The sequence below is a fragment of the Equus quagga genome, chromosome 1 (genome assembly GCF_021613505.1).
Source record: "Equus quagga isolate Etosha38 chromosome 1, UCLA_HA_Equagga_1.0, whole genome shotgun sequence".
In the NCBI taxonomy this organism is placed as follows: domain Eukaryota; kingdom Metazoa; phylum Chordata; class Mammalia; order Perissodactyla; family Equidae; genus Equus; species Equus quagga.
In genome coordinates, this window is record NC_060267.1 from 672755 (window position 1) to 690567 (window position 17813).

Here is a 17813-nt window from a genome sequence, read left to right on the forward strand (position 1 = left end):
GCCCATAAGTTTAAAAAGTATTGTATTCCTAATGTGCGTATGCTGGCTTATTTATAGAAAAGTATACATTGGGTACCAGTACCTTATGTACGTTATAAAACTTACCCCCTCCAGAAATTGTAAAGAACTACATGAAATAAATATGAATAAACCTTCTGACGAGTTCTTCCCGGCTGCACTGGCTCACTCGTACCCCCTCGCGGTCCTCGTACTGTGCTCTTCAGAACTTCGAGGCTGAGCTATTTTCTTCCTCATTGCTTGTCCCCGCTGTTGTTTCATGGTGGTGCCACTGCGATAGTGCGTACCCTGTTCAAAGGCCATTGTCCTGTGGACGGCTCCTTCACTTTCGTGTTTGTGCATCACCCACGTAGAGGTCATTGATCTTGGGTTGTGCCCATTTGTTTCACGTTTGTTTGTAAATATTTGTGCACACCGCATGACTGTCACGTCTCTACCTGTCATAAACTTTGATAAGAAGCTGCAGGCAGGGTTGTGCCAGAGATAAGGGATGACGATTGAAAGAGGGGACTGAACGGGGAAGTATTCCACAGCAAACCGCGCCCGCCCTCCTGGAGGATGGTTTCACACGCTACGAAGACATGAGTGCCCAGGAAAGGAGCATTTCCTCCTCATCAGCTGTGGCCTCGTGTCCAGTGTGATGTGTGATAAGGAAGGAGGAAGGAACAGCTACAGTCTACGTGTGTGCCTGTCACACAACTGTGGAGCAGTTTCAGCCGTAACACCCGGCAGGTAGCTCGATGCTCAGCGTGTGATGGCAGGGCTGGAGTCCTTCGTCTCTCTGTGTCCTCATGTGCCTTTGCAGAAACAGGAGCATGATGTCTGTTGAATTAATGTCAATGGGTTAATGAATGAATGAGATTTTATACCATTTTCCCAGATTCAGTGCAGATAATTTTGGTCAGGAGTAACAGCCTGAGTTGCTTAGCATGTACGAATCCTAGAAGTTCTCTGTTCCCTTTGAAGGCTGTTCTCATGACGCTAACCCACCCCCGTGTTCCGGACGCTGTGCCTCCCTCACACCCGTCGTGCTCACCGTAAACTCAGTGTGGCCATCTGACCTCTGACATTTCAGCCACTGTGCGCTTTAGCTGCTGTGTCGTAGTTTTGCTGACGTTTCTTCTGCATTGGGTTCACTGAACTTGCACATGTGGTTATGATTTTTATTAAATTTGGAAATTTTTCATCCATTATTTCTTTAAATGTTTTTCTGAGTGCCTCCTCACCTAGGGACTCCAATTACATGTGTGTTAGGCCACTTGAAGTCGTCCCACAGATAACTGAGTCTCTGTTCATTTCTTCTCTGTGTATCTCATTTGGGATCATTTCCATTGCTGTCTCTAAAGTTTCTCATCTATTCTTCCGCTGGATTTAATCTGTGGTCAATCCCGTCCCCTGTAGCTTTTATCTCTAAAAGTGAGACTTGGGTCTTTTTATATCATCAATAGTTCTCCTTAGGGTGCTCATGCTTTCCCCACCTTATTGATCATATGGGGTAGAGTTGTAGGAACTCTTTCAACGCCATTACCTACTAATTCCATCATCTGCATCATTTCTGGATCTGTTTCTATTTCTTTTTATTTTTCTCTGCAGTATGGGTTGTATTTTCCTGCTTCTTTGAACAGCTGGCAAAATTTTTCATTGGTTTCCAGACACTGGGAATTTTGACTTACTGAGTGCAGAGTGTTCTCTAGTTCCCTCAATGTGTCGAGCTTTGTGAAGTTTCTGGGTTAGATGCCAAGCGGCAAAGTTGCTTAGAAACAGTTTCATTCTTTCAAGACTTGCCTTCTAATCTTTGTTGAGTCTTTCAAGAATTTGTTTGGTGAGACCAGAGCGATGTTTCGTCCAAGGCAGGGGTCCTCACACTGTCGTCTGCAGGCCAAGTCCAGCCCACTGTCTGCTCTTGTATGTCCTGAGGGTGCCACTCAATCACGGTGAGCCACAAAGACGCAGCTGGGACCTCCTTCTCCATCCCCAGAGCCTGCTGGTGGCTGTGCCTCACTGCTGTTCAGGCCGGGCATGGGTTGCCGCCTCCAAGTTGGAGACCTCGCTGTCGGCACCCACCAAGCATCAAGCACAGAATCCGAGTCTGGGGGTCAGCACATTAGAAAGTCAACTCCCTCCAGCAAGCTGCCGTCTAAGACGGAGAACCCAGCACACAGGCTCCGGTGTCACCGGGCAGAGTGGTGCTGACCGAGGTGGCTACCCGTCTTTGTCAGTTTGGGCTGCTGTAACAAAACACCATCCACTGAGTGGCTCAAACAAGCAAACGTTTATTTCTCCCAGTTCTGGAGGCCGGAAAGTCCAAGATCAGGGTGTGTCAGTTCAGTCCCTGTTCCGGGAGAGAACCCTCGTGCAGAGGGCTGCCTTCTCGCTGTATCCCCACACGGCAGAGACAGAGAGCAGATGCTCTGGTCTCAGGGGCAAGGGCCCTAATGGCACCATGGGGGCACCACCCTCACAACCTCACCTAAACCTGATTACTTTCGAAAGGCCCACCTCCTAACAGCATCACACTGGGGGCTAGAGCTCCAATATGTGAATGTCGGGGACACAAACACTCAGTCCGTAGCTCTACCCTTCCCCTCCCACACACTAGCCAGACCTCTCCCCCAGGCCCGTGCTTTCATCTCAAGGATGTCTCCAGCGGATGGCAGTTAGGCGTAAAGCAGGCCCACCACGTGGCAGGGCCCATCTCAGTCAAACGCCGAGGGGGGAGAGGAGTTGTCTCTCTTGTTACGAAAGTACCTATGAAATGTGTTTGATTTTGCCTCTTGGCCCATAAAGCCTAAAGTATTTACTGTATGAACTTTGATAGGAAAAGTCTGTGGACCTTGGTCTGGGGCTGACTGTGCCCCACTCCTGAAGCGACACCGTTCTGACGCTCCCTCCAGTGCCCTGTGAGTTGTAAGGTTTTGACGCTCTGGCTGGAGGGCCAGGAACTCTTCCCAGCCCTGTGTGAGCTCGGAGGCTCTTTCTCCCATTCCTTTCTGGTGGCTTTTCCTCTGCTTTTCCTCTTCCTTAGGAAGTTCCCTCCATCCACGAGCTAACCAGATTCAGCTGAGGGTTCCAGGGGGCCCAACGCTGATCTCCAGGACAATCTCTCTGTGCAGCTCTCTCTCCACGTAGGTCTCTGCTCTCTGTTCTCTACCCTGTGAATTCCAGCCTCCTTGGGCTTCCTGAATTCTGAACTCAGAGACACCTCTGGGCTCCATTCAGGTTCCCCCCCCCCTCCTCCAGGCAGCAAACTTGGGTGGTGGTAGGTTCCCCCCACGTGGTTCCTCCCCTTGGGGTTACCGTCCTGCGCTGCCTGTCGTCCAGCGTCTGAAAACTACTGTTTCATGTATGTTGTTTGGTTTTATATTTGTTTCAGGAAAATCAGTCCCTATTCCTCCATGATGCCTTAAAGCGTAATTCCTGACTTCTCAAACTTGAAGAAACATAATATCCATGGGACCTAAAAATTTGATGAATTAAGTTCGAAAGAGATGGGAAATGGATTTTGATAGGGAAATTTCTAACAAGCTTAAGTTCCGTTTTGGCAAGAAAGTAAAATGTCTGCCTTAAGACGAGGAGAGTTCTCAGAAGGTTTCCCTGAGGACTTGTGGGTCAGCAGTGGAATGACCTTGTCTTCCAGAAGGCTTTGTCAGGAGGGCGTAGCCTTCCTTTAATTCTAAGATTGTTTTTATACATTGAATATCAATATTTTGGAAGGAAAATAGGTCAGAGATAGGGCATTAGCCAGCGCCGTGAACGGGGTGATGAATTTATGTGCTTGGGCAGAAGGACGGAAAGCTCAGTTTCTGAATGCGTATAATGAGAAGTTAAGGCTTCACATATTACAGCAGAAGAGAAGCTGCCGTAAACAATGGCTCTCCATCCTGATTTTGAGACAATCCGAAGGGCGGCAAATTGTGTCCGAGTGTGCTGAATTCTCCCCAGATTCTAAAGCTAAAATGAATTTGAGACCCAAACATTGATTTTTCAGAAAGAAGAATGCCTAAATAACCAAACAATTAAACTAGGGCTTGATTTTATGGATCCAGAAGGCATCGGGTGCCGTTTTTCTATTGCTGACTCTGTTCAGTGAAGTATTTCATCTGCCCGTGATTTATGAAAATGAAACACATCTGCAGTAATAATGTAAAAACTATTTAGCTCTCGTTTTATCCCTGAGAAGAACACTTTCCTGAAAAATGTGCTTTTCTTGCTAAGATAACATCCTTTTGACAGATAAACACACCAAACTGCCGAGTGCATTGTGACAGATTGCCAAGGGAGAAGAGGCTGATCTTCTTGTCATTAATAGTTCATTGTTATTTCTCAGATGGGGGATGTGGGCCCAGGGGCTGGTCTCCAGCCTTTGTGTAAGTGCCGGGATATTGTTAGAGCCATCTCGCGGCAGAGCATACAGCTGTGCCCTGGAGGACGTAATGGAGTGGGCCTGTGGACGTCTCTTCTCCCTTCTCTAAAGCACTTCAGAGAGGCGCTCGCTTCCGCGAATGGTCCACCTGGGAGAGTCGATCAGTGCTGACGTTTCGTGAAGCTCTCGTGCTCTGGAACGATTGGCATCGATGCCTATCTAAAGCTCTATTCTGGGGGTGAGGCGGGTGCCGTGGTAGCGTTCACGCGTTACTGAAATGCTTCTTTGACCTCCTCCACTGCTAGGGTCTCTTGTTTAGAGCAGCATCTTACAGGACTGGGAGTGAAGGCTTCTGACGCCTCTGGGATTTTGTGGTTTCCTAATTGAGGAGAAGAAAGCTGACAAAAATGTCAACTGGGGAGGAGAATAAAGCAGGATTTTAAACTGTCCTTCAAACACAGCAGAGAGACAGAGAGCTCGCTTTGAGAATCCCTACCAGCAGGCAATGTGTCTTCCATGGGTTTTTGACTAAAGTGAGCTGAAAAGCTAAAATGAAGCCATGGCTTAAAAACGGAAAAATCTTGGTGTAAATATTAGTCGATGCTGAATGAAACCATTGAAATTTTGCTTTATTTGCATCAGGCACGGTCTCTACAGGGCCTCGTGACGGATAACGCCCCAGCAGCAGAGCTGGGCCTCCTCCGATGTGCACAGCTGTTTGACCTTTGCGAGTCCTTGAGCTCTCAGCTATTGTCTGTAGTTTCCTCATTGGCAGAGAGGACATGGTAATGGAACCTGCTGCGTGGGGTGTGGGAACCAGAGCACGGAAAGGGCTCAATAGATGCTGGTATTGTTGTTAATAATCATAAATATCCAGCACAATCTGCATTTGCTTCAGTTGCCTGGTTAATATTCAGTGAAAGTAGCTTGGAGACCAGAATTGCCTGGGTTGACAGGTTAAGATTTCTGCTGTGTTTTGCGCGGAGGCCGACCCTGCCTAACGATGGGTTCAATTGGGAGACTTATTCAACAGCCAGAGCACATGCTTTGGAGCGTTTTGTAGACAGGTTTTTTCCTTCCTAAAATCACAGAAGTATATTAGAAAATGAATATTTTAACTTATTTAATCAACCAGACTATGAATATCATCTCTGTATTCATTTCGCCTTTATAGCTACTTGAAGAATCTCACATTTGGGGACATATTTACTGAACTTCTGACGTAAAATCCAAACAAAACACAGATGAGGATATCACTTGTTGTAGGCACCTGTCAGTTTGTAAGTACATCCCGTGAAATTATTACTTCAAACAGAGCCTGTCCTTGTGGACTTTGCGTCGGTTCAGAACCTGCAGTTGTGTCCTTCAAATGCGAACATCTAACATGAATGCTGAAGATGCCCTTTCTGTCTCGTATCTCTATCAATGTGAGATTTTCTTACAGGGAACCTTCATCTCCCGGTCCTCACTGTCACTGACAAGTCACAGGGACACCCGAGGGCACCCTGACTTTTGTTAATGCTTCACTGCACGTATGCTCACACGCATTACCCTTTAGAAGAATAATCTGTTAGATCCTAGTTAATGCTGGCAAGATATGCTGTGGTGGAATTTCCATAGCACATTGCAACTCGGTTTGATTTTCTTACCTACAAGGTCTTAAAGCTCGTCGGCTCAGAGAGCTTTTGTCTTCTTGTGAAAGATAGACACACAATTATCCTGTTTTGTTAAGGATAAGGAAGTATGCATGGCTCTGAGACTTCCATTATTTAAAGTGCTAGGGACCACGGCATTCTTATTCTAGTTGAGAAACTACTTAAGTTCCAAACACATTTATCAGACAAATGTTTTCACGGTAGGCATTTTCAGGCAACATTAGTTTTTGGTTTAAATTTCATGTTTATTATATGTGACAGCAGCATCACTGCATTAATTTAATAGTCAAGGAAATGGTCCTTGAAAACGTAGACTCGAGTAACCGTCAGGAAGTCGGATGGTTATCCTTCTCGAAGAGATCAAGGCATACTGACCTTCTACAACTGACTTTTGTGTGTACAAGGCAAGAAAATCAGGAAAAAGGCCGCAGTGAAAGTAATGATGTCCACGTTCTTAAAGAGCAAATGTCTTTTCACATCACCACTCAAAGTTAGAAAGTAGCCCAGGCAGTTCGGTCTCTTGACATCTGATAACTGACCTTTACAAAATAAATTCTAGGGACTGTATGTGTTTTGTGTCCTTCCAATCCACCACCACAATTGCTTATTCATCTGAGAGGAAGTTTTTATTGGGACAAAACTCTGAAAATAACCTCAGGGTGGATCCCGAGGGTTTAACAAACACAGTGTAGGCTTACCTGGATGTGTTTACAGGGGAAGAGTCCAAACAAGGAGACAGAGGTGGTGAAACACGATAACACCACTGAGGAGTCCACCCTGTTTACACGGCAGGTTCCTTATCTGTCCTCCTGTGGTGTCTGACGAAACCAGTCACTGAGAAGGCTGCCCTTCCAAAGTTCATCTAACGAAGGTGGAAATCGGCTCACTAACCTTCTGAGTTCAGCTTTGCCCAGATTAGATAATAGATCAACAATGGAAATGCTAAAACCAAAAAAAGGGTTTCACAGAATATCTTTTAAAAAGTACACCGTTAGGTAATGCTTCTTCAGCTGCGTCTAGTTTCTCCCTCTCCCTGTCAGTTGAATTGATCACATTGATAGGTGAAACCACGTTCAATCAATTCAGCATTTATTGAGGGCTGGGCAATAAATACAAAGATGAAGCTATTTGAGACTTTCTGTCAAGGAATTTATATATTGAACCAGAAATTTATAATCCAGTGGTAAAGGCGGGCAAGCAGATGTATCCATTAGGAATGCCTTCAGCAGCAAGAAACAGAAAATTCAGTTAACAGAGGCTCCTGTGATTAAGAATTGTAATTTCTCACGTGTGAGGAGTCTGCAGGCGAGCAGTCCTGGTCAGGTGCAGTAGCTCAGCAATGTCCCTTCCCTTCGCTTTGCTGTCCTTGCATGTGCCTTCTGGCCGAGTGCTTTCCACCTCGTGGTTGCAAGGTAGCTGCCACATCTCTGAGCATCGCGTCAATGTTCACAGCAGAAAGGAGGAGGAGGCAGAGAGCTCTCCTTTGGTGCCTGTCTCCTTTATAAGGAAGCATAAGCTTACCCAGTAAGCGCCCTGTGTACGTGTCAGGACTGCGCCGTGTGACCACAGTGGCCTATAAGGAAGCTGCAGAAATGAGTGCTTAGATTTTCCATCCCTCTGTGGGACACGGCAAGGGAGAGGGAGGGCCTTGAGAGTTGCTGCTGAGTCCATCTCCCAGTAACATCCCCACGTAGACCAACTACGTGAGGCAGGAAGAAATCGGCTCAGGAGAGGAGAGGAGCGATTTCTGCTGTGGGACCAGGCTAGTGCAGATGCAGCACCCAGGACGAGTGAGAGTCAATCGAGGAACTGGGACCACGAGCAATTCAGAGCAGGACAAGCAGAGGAGAGGCACGGCGTGGGGGTGAGAAGCAGTGGTGCGCTGTCTGGATCTGGGGGTCTCAGTGCGCTGGGGCTCGTGGGCTGAGAATTCAGAGTGTTTGGAGACTCACTCACACTGGACTTTCACTGCTCTGCTAAATAGTGTAACTTTCACTGTTTCCCAGAATCCACAGAATCCCAATCAGACTTTGCAGCCCAGCCATCAAGGCTCTGGATTTGACCTGAGCTGCTCTGCCCGTTCGTCCTATGGCTCCACCCCATGTACGTGCCAACGCCTTGGCTCAGCCTGCTTTACCTACGTGCCCCGAAACAGCACCCTCTTTCTACGTCCATGCAGCGCCTCCCGCGGTGGATCCTACTGAGATACTCCCCCCATTTCTTTCCAAACTGGAGTTTTACCCATGGAGGCTCATCCCATCGAGGGATGGAGGGGGCCCCTCTCTGACCCCTTAGTGCATCCAGTCGCTCTCTTTTAACTATCGTACTAGCATTTTAACTATTCTGGTCGTGTGTTGGGAAGGGTGAGCCAGGACGATGCAGACTCCTGGCCCAGATTCAAGGGCTGGCAGGAACGATGACTCAGACTCCGTTCAAGTGGCTTTCATGCCAGATGACTCCTAATCGACCAGGCCCTCAGGCAGTGCCGGGCACACCCAGGATTGGGAGGCCGGTGAGTGGACGCAGTTCCCGTTTCTCCCCAGGCCCTCGTGAAGTCGTGTCTGTAGCTGGTTGGTCCACTCAGGCCGGTGGGGGTAAGAAATCCCCCAGATCTGAGGAGGCCAGAGCCAGGGGTCCAGTACCTGTGTGACGCTGGCCGGAGGAGAGCCCACATCAGCACGTCGGGCTCTCTGTCGCCGTGGGGAGGGTCGTCCGCTTTGGCACAATTACAGTCCACGTTTTGTTCCTGGCCAGGACCCACACACACTGTCTCACCACGTGTTCTTTCTAACATTGGAGCTATTTATGTGTATCTTTTGGACACTGTAACACGGTGGTTAAGAGCATAGACTCTGGAACCAACCTGCCAGGATTTGAATCTCGACTCCCAACTCACGAGCTCGAGGTCTTGAGCATCACCTGGGGATGCTTCCTCGTCCACGCAGTGGGAACAACCATGGCGTCCACCCATCTGGCTGTTGTGAGGATGATGTGACATCATCCCAGAGCCTCAGATCAGTCCATGTCCTTGTCAAACGTGGACAATTTTTTGAGGGGGAAGACTATCTCGTTCATGATTTTCCCTCTCATTTCTAAAACATGCTATGTGCACAATAAATATTTGAAAAATGAGTGAATGAATGACTAAATTAAGTGACTTCAGTGTTTTGTGGCTAAGAAATAAAGAATGGCCAACGGACAGCACAGGGTGACAGTAGAAGCTCAGAGTGAATGGGCTTGTCTCCAACGGAAAAGCGTTCGTCTGTTCCAGCTCCGCTGATGGAAACGCACATTTACAACCTCCCTGGAGGGCAATTTGGCAAAATTATCAAAAGTCCTTCAAAAATCATAGATTTTTGACCCAGTAATTCTATTTCTGTAAATTCTAAGAAGGCAATGCAAGAAGTGCACACAGAAAGTTGCAGGGTAGAATGGAGATGGCAGAACTGTCCGTCGATAAGGGTCAATGCTGTGGGTTCTTCTAAATCCATAGGATGCTAAGACAGACCTATATTTCAACTGAGAAAAGGTATCATAGGTTAAGTGAGAACAAGAGGAAGACATCGTAGAGAGAATAAGCCTATTTCTTTACAAAGTAACTGTAATAAAAGGATGTGTAATATCTTATTAGTGTGAGAAATAAGCCTGGGGAGAGAGAATAAAATCTTAGTTGCTATCTTTTAGTTAAAGTATGAGTGATCTTAACATTTTTCTTTATACTGTTTTGTGAAATTTTCACGGCTATGAAAGCAACCATCTTGAAACTTCAGTTCTCACAGACATCCATGCAGTGCCCGTGTTCTCAGCGTGTCCACACGTCCATCCACGGTCTGCCTCTGGACGGGACAGCGGGTGGTGTGGGGGAAGCTCGGAACCGAGAAGACTGATTCTAACCCCATTTCTGTTGCTGACTTCCCATGTGGCCTTGGGCAAGCTGTCTCCCAGTGCAAAGAGCCATGTGGACACTCACACAGTTTGCTGTGAAGGGCCCCAAGTTTATTCATCTGTAAGTAGCTAGTATCGAATGCTTCGAGTGTGAAACAAAGAGCCCTAAGCAGCCCAGCTGCAAAGAGCATAACGAGGATGGAAAGCCCAAATCTGGAGTTAAAACACATGCACAGACACGCACTCACACATGTGTGCACGTGCACACACGCACACATTTCAGCAGCAGTGGAAGGGGTGACACCTCTCTGAAACGATTGTCGATTCTATAATGTTTCCTTGTCAAATACATAGAAATGACCTGACTGCATAGAGAAAGAAGGAACTGCTGTCTTCTGATGGGTGACGGGGGACGATAGAAATCTCTGTTGACCACACGCTATCGCCTTCTTCTCTTTCTTCCTCACGATCCTGTTCTGCTTCCCCGGGGCTGTTATTGTCTTCTTGGTGTGACCCCAGAATCTCCACATTAGAGTCCAGAGGAACCGCACAAAAAGTTCCCGTCCGGTGGTCTGTGTGTCCTCTTGGAGATCATGGAAATCTTCTGTACGTCTTCTCACCACAGGCGTCAAGTCTCACACGTGTGTGGCCACCTGCTGGCCTCTCTCTGCTTGAGGTCACATACCTCTTCTTCCTGGTGTTTCCATTTAGCTTTCGTGTCCACCTTGGATGTTTGAACGTGGTGTTGACCTGGCAGCCTCCAAGGATGCTTCTTTTGCCTCTGCCCCACAGTTCTTACCTCTGTGATCTGAAGTTGCTGACTCCCCAGGCCCAGAGCAGGCCTGGACTCCATGGCCAGAGGGACGTGCTGAAGCGAGACTTCACGGGTGCCGCAGGGTTGTGGGGACGATCCAGCACTTAGTGTGACCATCCTCTGTGCACACAGGCAGGTGGCAGGTGCCCTGGTGATGGAGCTTCAGCAGGACCCCAAATCGAAAATTACTTCTGTGAGATCTGACGTTCTCTTTAAAGTTTGGTTTTGAAGAGAAAGTGAGCATTTCAGCCTTGTTAAGTTAGGCTTTGGCTCTCTGTTAGGATGTAACATAAACCAAATCTACATGATCGTTCACCCACACACTCGCTTGTTCTTGTGAGTGGAAGTAGGTCATTCTGACGTGTGAAGACCAAGTTCCATTCGTATTGTCACTTCAGGCCTAAATCTGTTTTTAAATAAGATGTTTCCAAGGCACCATATTGGGAAAAATTTTATTCAATGCTGAGAGCAGTTACTTATTTATGTTCTCACAGAATCGTATATTGAAAAGCTGTTTCTCAAAATAGAGACACTAATTATAAATGTGATGAGCAGAGAGAACGTGTTCTTGGCATGAAAATCTGGAAACCTGGGGACGGGCCCCTGTCTCCCCTTAGCCGTGTGACCTCAGGTGGAGCACCTTCCTCTGGGTTTGGAAAATGCATCTGTCAATCGAGGGAGATAAGACAGCATAATCTCTGAGACCCCGTTACTTTGACACGCCTGGTTTCTCAACTATCATCTAACAGGTGTTTGCGAAAAGAATAACAGCACGTTCGGAACTGATTACTACACATCCACTCTCCTGTCATTGCAGTTAATACGTGAAGCCATTTGAACTGTTGTATCACTTACCTAGTTTCCATAACTATATATTGATCAAAATCTCACAAAGTGTGACTTCTTCTACACAGCTGTTCTCAATATAATTTTCTCATAATTGCCTAATGGAGTAAATGAAACAGTATTTTATGAATCACAAAAGGACATCTGTGAAAATATTACTCTTTATAAAGTTGAGTTAATTTAAATTATGTTTGCAAAGACAGCTGTTTTAAGCTGGTGTTGCTGATATTTTGTGAATAATTCTTTTACTTTTATCGTTCATTTTTTTTCAATGAGAACTCCGTGTAACCTAATATTTTTTCCTTGCTGTCACACAAGGGAGCTAAAGCAGAGGGTGACAACTGTTTCAGTTGCACAAGCATTCTGTTCAGCCATGTGGCAAAAGACAAACCTCTTATAGGTTTCCGATAAATATTCTCTCAATTTGGTAACCCGAATCTACTCTGCTACACCCCACGCCATCTGTTTTCACCCTGTGTCTATCGATGAAAGCCACAACTTTCTACAAATACAAGAAGGATGTCATTATATACATATCTACCATTATATATGTCATTATGTATGTCATTATATCATTATATGTCATTAGATAGATAGATAGATAGATAGTGTGTGTGTGTGTGAGCAAGATTGGCCCTAAGCTAACATCTGTTGCCAATCTTCCTCTTTTTCTTGAGGAAGATTGTCGCTGAGCTAATGTCTGTCCAGCCTCCTCCACAGCGTGCATGATGAGTGGAGTAGGTCTGCCCCCGGGATCCAAACCTGAGAACCCAGGCTGCTGAAGCAGAGCATGTGAACTTAACCACTACACCACCGGGCCGGCCCCAGCAATCACAATATATTTGAGCAAACTGTTACAGGTCGTCAGTATTCTTAGACGGGTGTGTTAGTCTGAGCTCTCCAGAGACGCAGAACCTCGGTTGTGTTTAGATAAGAAAGACTTTTATGAGGCGTTGGCTCACGTGGTCATGAAGGCTAAGCCGTTCCACGATCTGTAGTCGGAAAGCTAGAGACCCAGAGGAGCCAGTGGTGGGAGTTCCCGTCTGAGTCCAAATCCTAAAGCAGGAGACCAGTGTCCCCGCTTAAAGACAGAGCAGCAGAGACAGCAAGCTCTGTCTTCCTCAGCCTTTCTGTTCTGCTCAGACTTTCGACAGATTGGACAGGGCCCCACGTTGGGGATGGCGATCTGCTCAGTCAGCCAGTTCCAGTGCTCATCTCATCCGGAAACACCACAGGCACACCCACTCACGTTCAAGCAAGCGTCTGGGCCCCTGGGCCAAAGTGATGGATGCGTAAAATCAGCGTCACAGCTGACGCCTCCAGAGTGTGGAGTCCGACTCCAGCCGTTGAAGCTGAGAGAGCTGGACTCCAGAGAAGGAGACTGCCCAGCTCATGCAGTGAGTGGGAGATCCGCGGTCATAACCTAAATCCTCACATTTTATGATAAATATTACATTATGTTATATTTTCATTCAACTCTCATTCTACTTTGCCACAGTGGTTCTTTTTTAAAAACTGCCTTTAAAAGTAATTTAAATGTGATCTTCTCCATGTTCATGAGTCCCATTTGTGTGTGTGTGTGGAGAGGGAGAGAATGTTCATGACTTAACAGACGTGTGACCTTGGGAACATCATTAATACTCTCGAGCCTCAGTTTCCTCATTAGTAAATGAGGCTCATGGTTGAGCTTGTTGCAAAGATTGGTGAGGTGAAGTGTTACGGATCGGCGCTTACGGTGACTGGAACACAGCGAGTGCTGCCTGAGTGTTAGCCCCCATATTCAGTTTCTCCTTATTCCCCACCATGGCCCACCGTCTCTGCCCTAATCTCTGGCCAGGTGTCAGATGGCTCCCATCTCTCTTTGGTGCTGCATCTCCTTCTCTGAGTGCTCAGGGATTTCAGAGCCAAGCTCTTCAACCACACACAATGCAGAAGGAGGACAGCGTGTAGGAAACGTGACAGGCCAGGGCAAGGGTGCGTGGCTTAGACGAATTGGAGAAGTGGGCAGGGTCCAGATCAAACACCCAGATATTTCATTACTATTCTTTGTTAGGTTTGGGATTTTTGTTTTAGTAAAACAGCCAAACCAACGCGTGTGCCCACATGCACTGCAGTCTTAAGCTGTGCAGTCAGCAGCACGTTCCACAGTGGGTGTCATGTTTCCAGCGCTGGCTGTCCCTCCAGGTGGGCAGGTGGCCTGACCATGGGGAGACAGAGCTCTCTAGGCTGTCCTCGACTTTATTCACGTCGTCCCGACCGTCAGCTTCTCCTGCATCACCTGTGATGATGTTGCTTGCCACGAGGCACTATTGAAAGGGCTGGCAGAGCCCCCTGCCGTGCTGTGGCTCCCTCAGATTCCACCCCATGACCTGTCCCTCTGTGTGACAAAGCGCTCCCGACATGGATTATTTTGGGTGCTGTAAAAATAAAAGTGCTTAGACTGGGCTTATTTTGTGAAATCCCATCTCTTCTTTGAAATGATTTATACGTCAAACAATTGAGGTGTTCTTTGTTTCTCATCAACAAGGATATTTTCTGGTGTTTATTTCTCAGAAAGAGTAGACTTTTTGTTACTTACCAAAACTTTGACATACATATGAAACATATACATACCCACCTGAACGTATATGTCCATGGTGTGAGAAAAATCAGTGCTATAGTATCTCTAACAACCAAGAAATAGAAATGTCACCCTTGGGCATCATTTAAGAAGTACATACAAGCTTCTCTCGTGGCCCCCGCCTTCCTTGAGACATCGTCTTACTAAAATTCAAGGTATGAAGATAAACCTTTGTGTTACAGGAAGTGAACACGTGGGCTGAGACTTCAATCAGAATCTTCAACTTGTGATACGGAATTAAGAACAACATCCCCAATGAATCATAAAATAATACATGGTGTGGTGGTATGTCTACCGTTGAGTGGGTTTTATTCAACATGGGTACATACAACATACATGTGATATGTGTGTGTACCCATTTGACACGTGTGGACACAGACTCACCGTTCATGGCTGAGTGGTGCATTCCGTCTGGAGGTGCACTGCAGTGTCCTCTGAAGTAAAGACTAGTGTGTACAGGTGTCGTCGGGACACAAGTGGACCTTGGGCTTCTCTTCCCCGATGGAAACATCAGTGCCCTTGGAAGGTGCCCGTGAAGCCCCGTACCTCCTCTACCGGGGCCCTCAGACAGTTCTTTGTTACTTTCTGTTTGCTTCCACTGGTCTGTTCAACAAAGATTTATTGAGCACCTATGTGTGTACTCTCTCTCTCTATATATATAAATATTTACATTATATTTATATATACTTATGTTCATTTACTTAAAGTGAATACGTAAATGTAGTCCTTAGAGATTGTAATAAGACCTATGAGAGAAACACACAAAGTACTGAGTCAGAAATCGTAGAGAGGGTAAGGGTGGGGTGCTTCTTAGATAAGATGGGCAGTGGTCTCCATGAGGATGGACGCTTTAGCCAAGACCTGAAGAACGAGAGTAAAGCAACATTTCAAGATTTGGAAGAACAACGTTACAAGCAGAAGGAATAGCCAGCAAAAAGCTTGCAAAGCAGAAAGGATGCCAGTGTGGCTGGAGCATTGGTAAGACAGGAAGATGAGGCAGGGAAGTAAGCTGGAGACACACACACGCAGGGCTGTGTGGGCCACAGTGAGAAGCTGGGCCTGCATTATAACAGCAGTGGGGAAGAAGCTTCAAGAGTTTTTGTGTGGAATAGATGTGATCCAATTTACCTTTTTAGAAGATCTCTCTTGATGCTACGTGAAGAATGGATTGGGAGGGGGCAGGACGGAAGCAGGGATGCTGTAATGGACCGCAGATGCGGATGATGGCAGCTGAGCTTTGTGCTGAGAGTGGAGACGGATCCAAATGGGAAGACTCTGTGTATTTGGAGGCAAAACCTACAGCTTAGATGAGAGAAGAAACAATTCATCGGTGCTTCTCAGGTTGTTATCTGGGCATTTGGGTGGTTAATAGTTCCATTCGCTAAAATGGGAAAGTTAGAAGAATAACAGGTTTAAGAATAGTCGGAATCTCAGTTTTGGACGTATTAAATTTGAATTTCTTTTAGACATCCAGTGGAGATATCAAGTAGCAGTTAGATGCTTGAGTCTGTGGACCTGAGGGGAAACATCTGGGCTGGAGATAGACATTGTGAAACATCAGCATATAGGGAGTGGAAAGCCTGTGACTGGATAATATTTACTAAAGGGTGAGAATGGATAGAACACAGAATATGTCCAGCAAGGAGCCCTACGTCCCATGAGCACTTAGACCTTTGGGGGGAGAAGAGTCAGCGAAGGAAGTGAGAAGGGACACCACTGAAGCCGGAGGAAAGCCGTGAGAGCATGGTGGCACAGAAGCTAAGGGAAGACAGTTTCAAGAAGGGAGAGTAGTCAACTGTGCCAAGTAGCTGCTGAGAACCGGATGAGGAAAGAAGTGTCTCTTGGACCCAGCACCGCGGCGGTCATTGGTGATCTTGACAAGATCGGTTTTCTCCCGTTGCTGGGGTCCATGTCAGATGAGAGTGGTTGAAGAGTGACATAGAGAGAGGGAAGAGGCAGAGACTATAGATGATTGGTTTGAAAATATTTCATGTGGCACAGAAAACAACTCAAAATGGATTAAAGACTTGAATGTAAGACCTGAAACCATGAAACTTCTAGAAGAAAACGTAGGCAGTACGCTCTTTGACATCGGTCTTAGTGTATTTTCAAGTACCATGTCTGACAGAGCAAGGGAAACAAAAGAAAAAATAAACAAATGGGACTATATCAAACTAAAAAGCTTCTGCACAGCAAAGGAAACCATCAACAAAACAAAAAGACAATCTAACAATTGGGAGAAGATATTTGCAAACCATATATCTGCTAAGGGGTTAATAAGCAAAATATATAAAGAACTCATACATCTTGACAAAAAAACCTAACAACCCAATTAAAAAATGGGCAAAAGATCTGAACAGAGTTTTCTTCAAGGAAGATATATTGATGACCAACAGGCACGTGAAAAGATGCTCAACATCATTAGCTATCAGGGAAATGCAAATCAAAACTACAATGAGGTATCACCCCACTCTAGTTAGAATGGCTTTAACAAGACAGGAAACAGCAAATGTTCAGAGGATGTGGAGAGAAGGGAACCCTCGTACACTGCTGGTGGGAGTGCAAACTGGTGCAGCCACTATGGAAAGCAGTATGGAGTATCCGCAGAAAATTAAGAATAGGTCTACCATATGATCCAGCTATCCCACTGCTGGATATTTATCCAAAGAACATGAAAACACAAATGCATAAAGATACGTGCACCCCTATGTTCACTGCAGCATTATACACAATAGCCAAGAGCTGGAAGCAACCTAGGTGCCCATCAAGGGTCGAATGGATACAGAAGATGTGCCACATATACACAATGGAATACTACTCAGCCATAAGAAACTATGAAATCCGGCCATTTGTGAAAACATGGATGGACCTTGAGGGTATTATGCTGAGTGAAATAAGTCAGAGCGAGAAAGTCAAATACTGTATGATCTCACTCATAAGTAGAAGATAAAAATAACGACAAACAAGCACACAGCAACAGAGATTGGATTAGTGGTTACCAGAGGGGAACGGGGAGGGAGAGGGCGAAAGGGGTGATTAGGCTCACATGTGAGTTGATGGACTATAATTAGTTTCTGGGTGGTGAACATGATGTAATCTACACAGAATTTGAAATATATTACGATGTACATCTGAAAACTATATAATTTTTTGTTTTGTTTTTTATTTTTACTTTTTTGAAGACGATTAGCTCTGAGCTAACATCTGCCGCCAATCCTCCTCATTTTGCTGAGGAAGACTGGCCCTGAGCTAGCATCCGTGCCCATCTTCCTCTACTTTATACGTGGGACACCTACCACAGCATGGCTTGCCAAGTGGTGCCATGTCCGCGCCCAGGATCTGAATCGGCAAACCCTGGGCCGCTGAAGCAGAATGTGTGCACCTAACCGCTGCGCCACCAGGCTGGCCCCATGAAAGCTGTATAATGTTATAATCCAATGTTACTGCAATAAAAAACAAAAATTAAAAAAAAAATATTTCATGTGATGGGGAACAAAGAAATGGACAATAGGTAGAGAGAGATGTGGACCCTATGAAGGTTTAATTCTCAAGATGGCTTATACCTATTTATATGGTTGTAGGGATAACCCAGGAGTAAGGAAGGAACTGAGG

At 46.1% G+C, this 17813-nt stretch overlaps 1 protein-coding gene across 1 annotated transcript in view; it reads left to right on the plus strand.

Annotated features, from left to right (window-relative positions):
• The first annotated feature begins 554 nt into the window (after positions 1-554).
• The window catches only part of PTPRR (protein tyrosine phosphatase receptor type R), a 132039-nt gene continuing 114780 nt past the window's right edge, over positions 555-17813 (plus strand). The window contains exon 1 of the mRNA XM_046654081.1: positions 555-750. The gene's annotated coding sequence lies outside the window, so the exon portion shown is untranslated. The remainder of the gene's footprint in view (positions 751-17813) is intronic.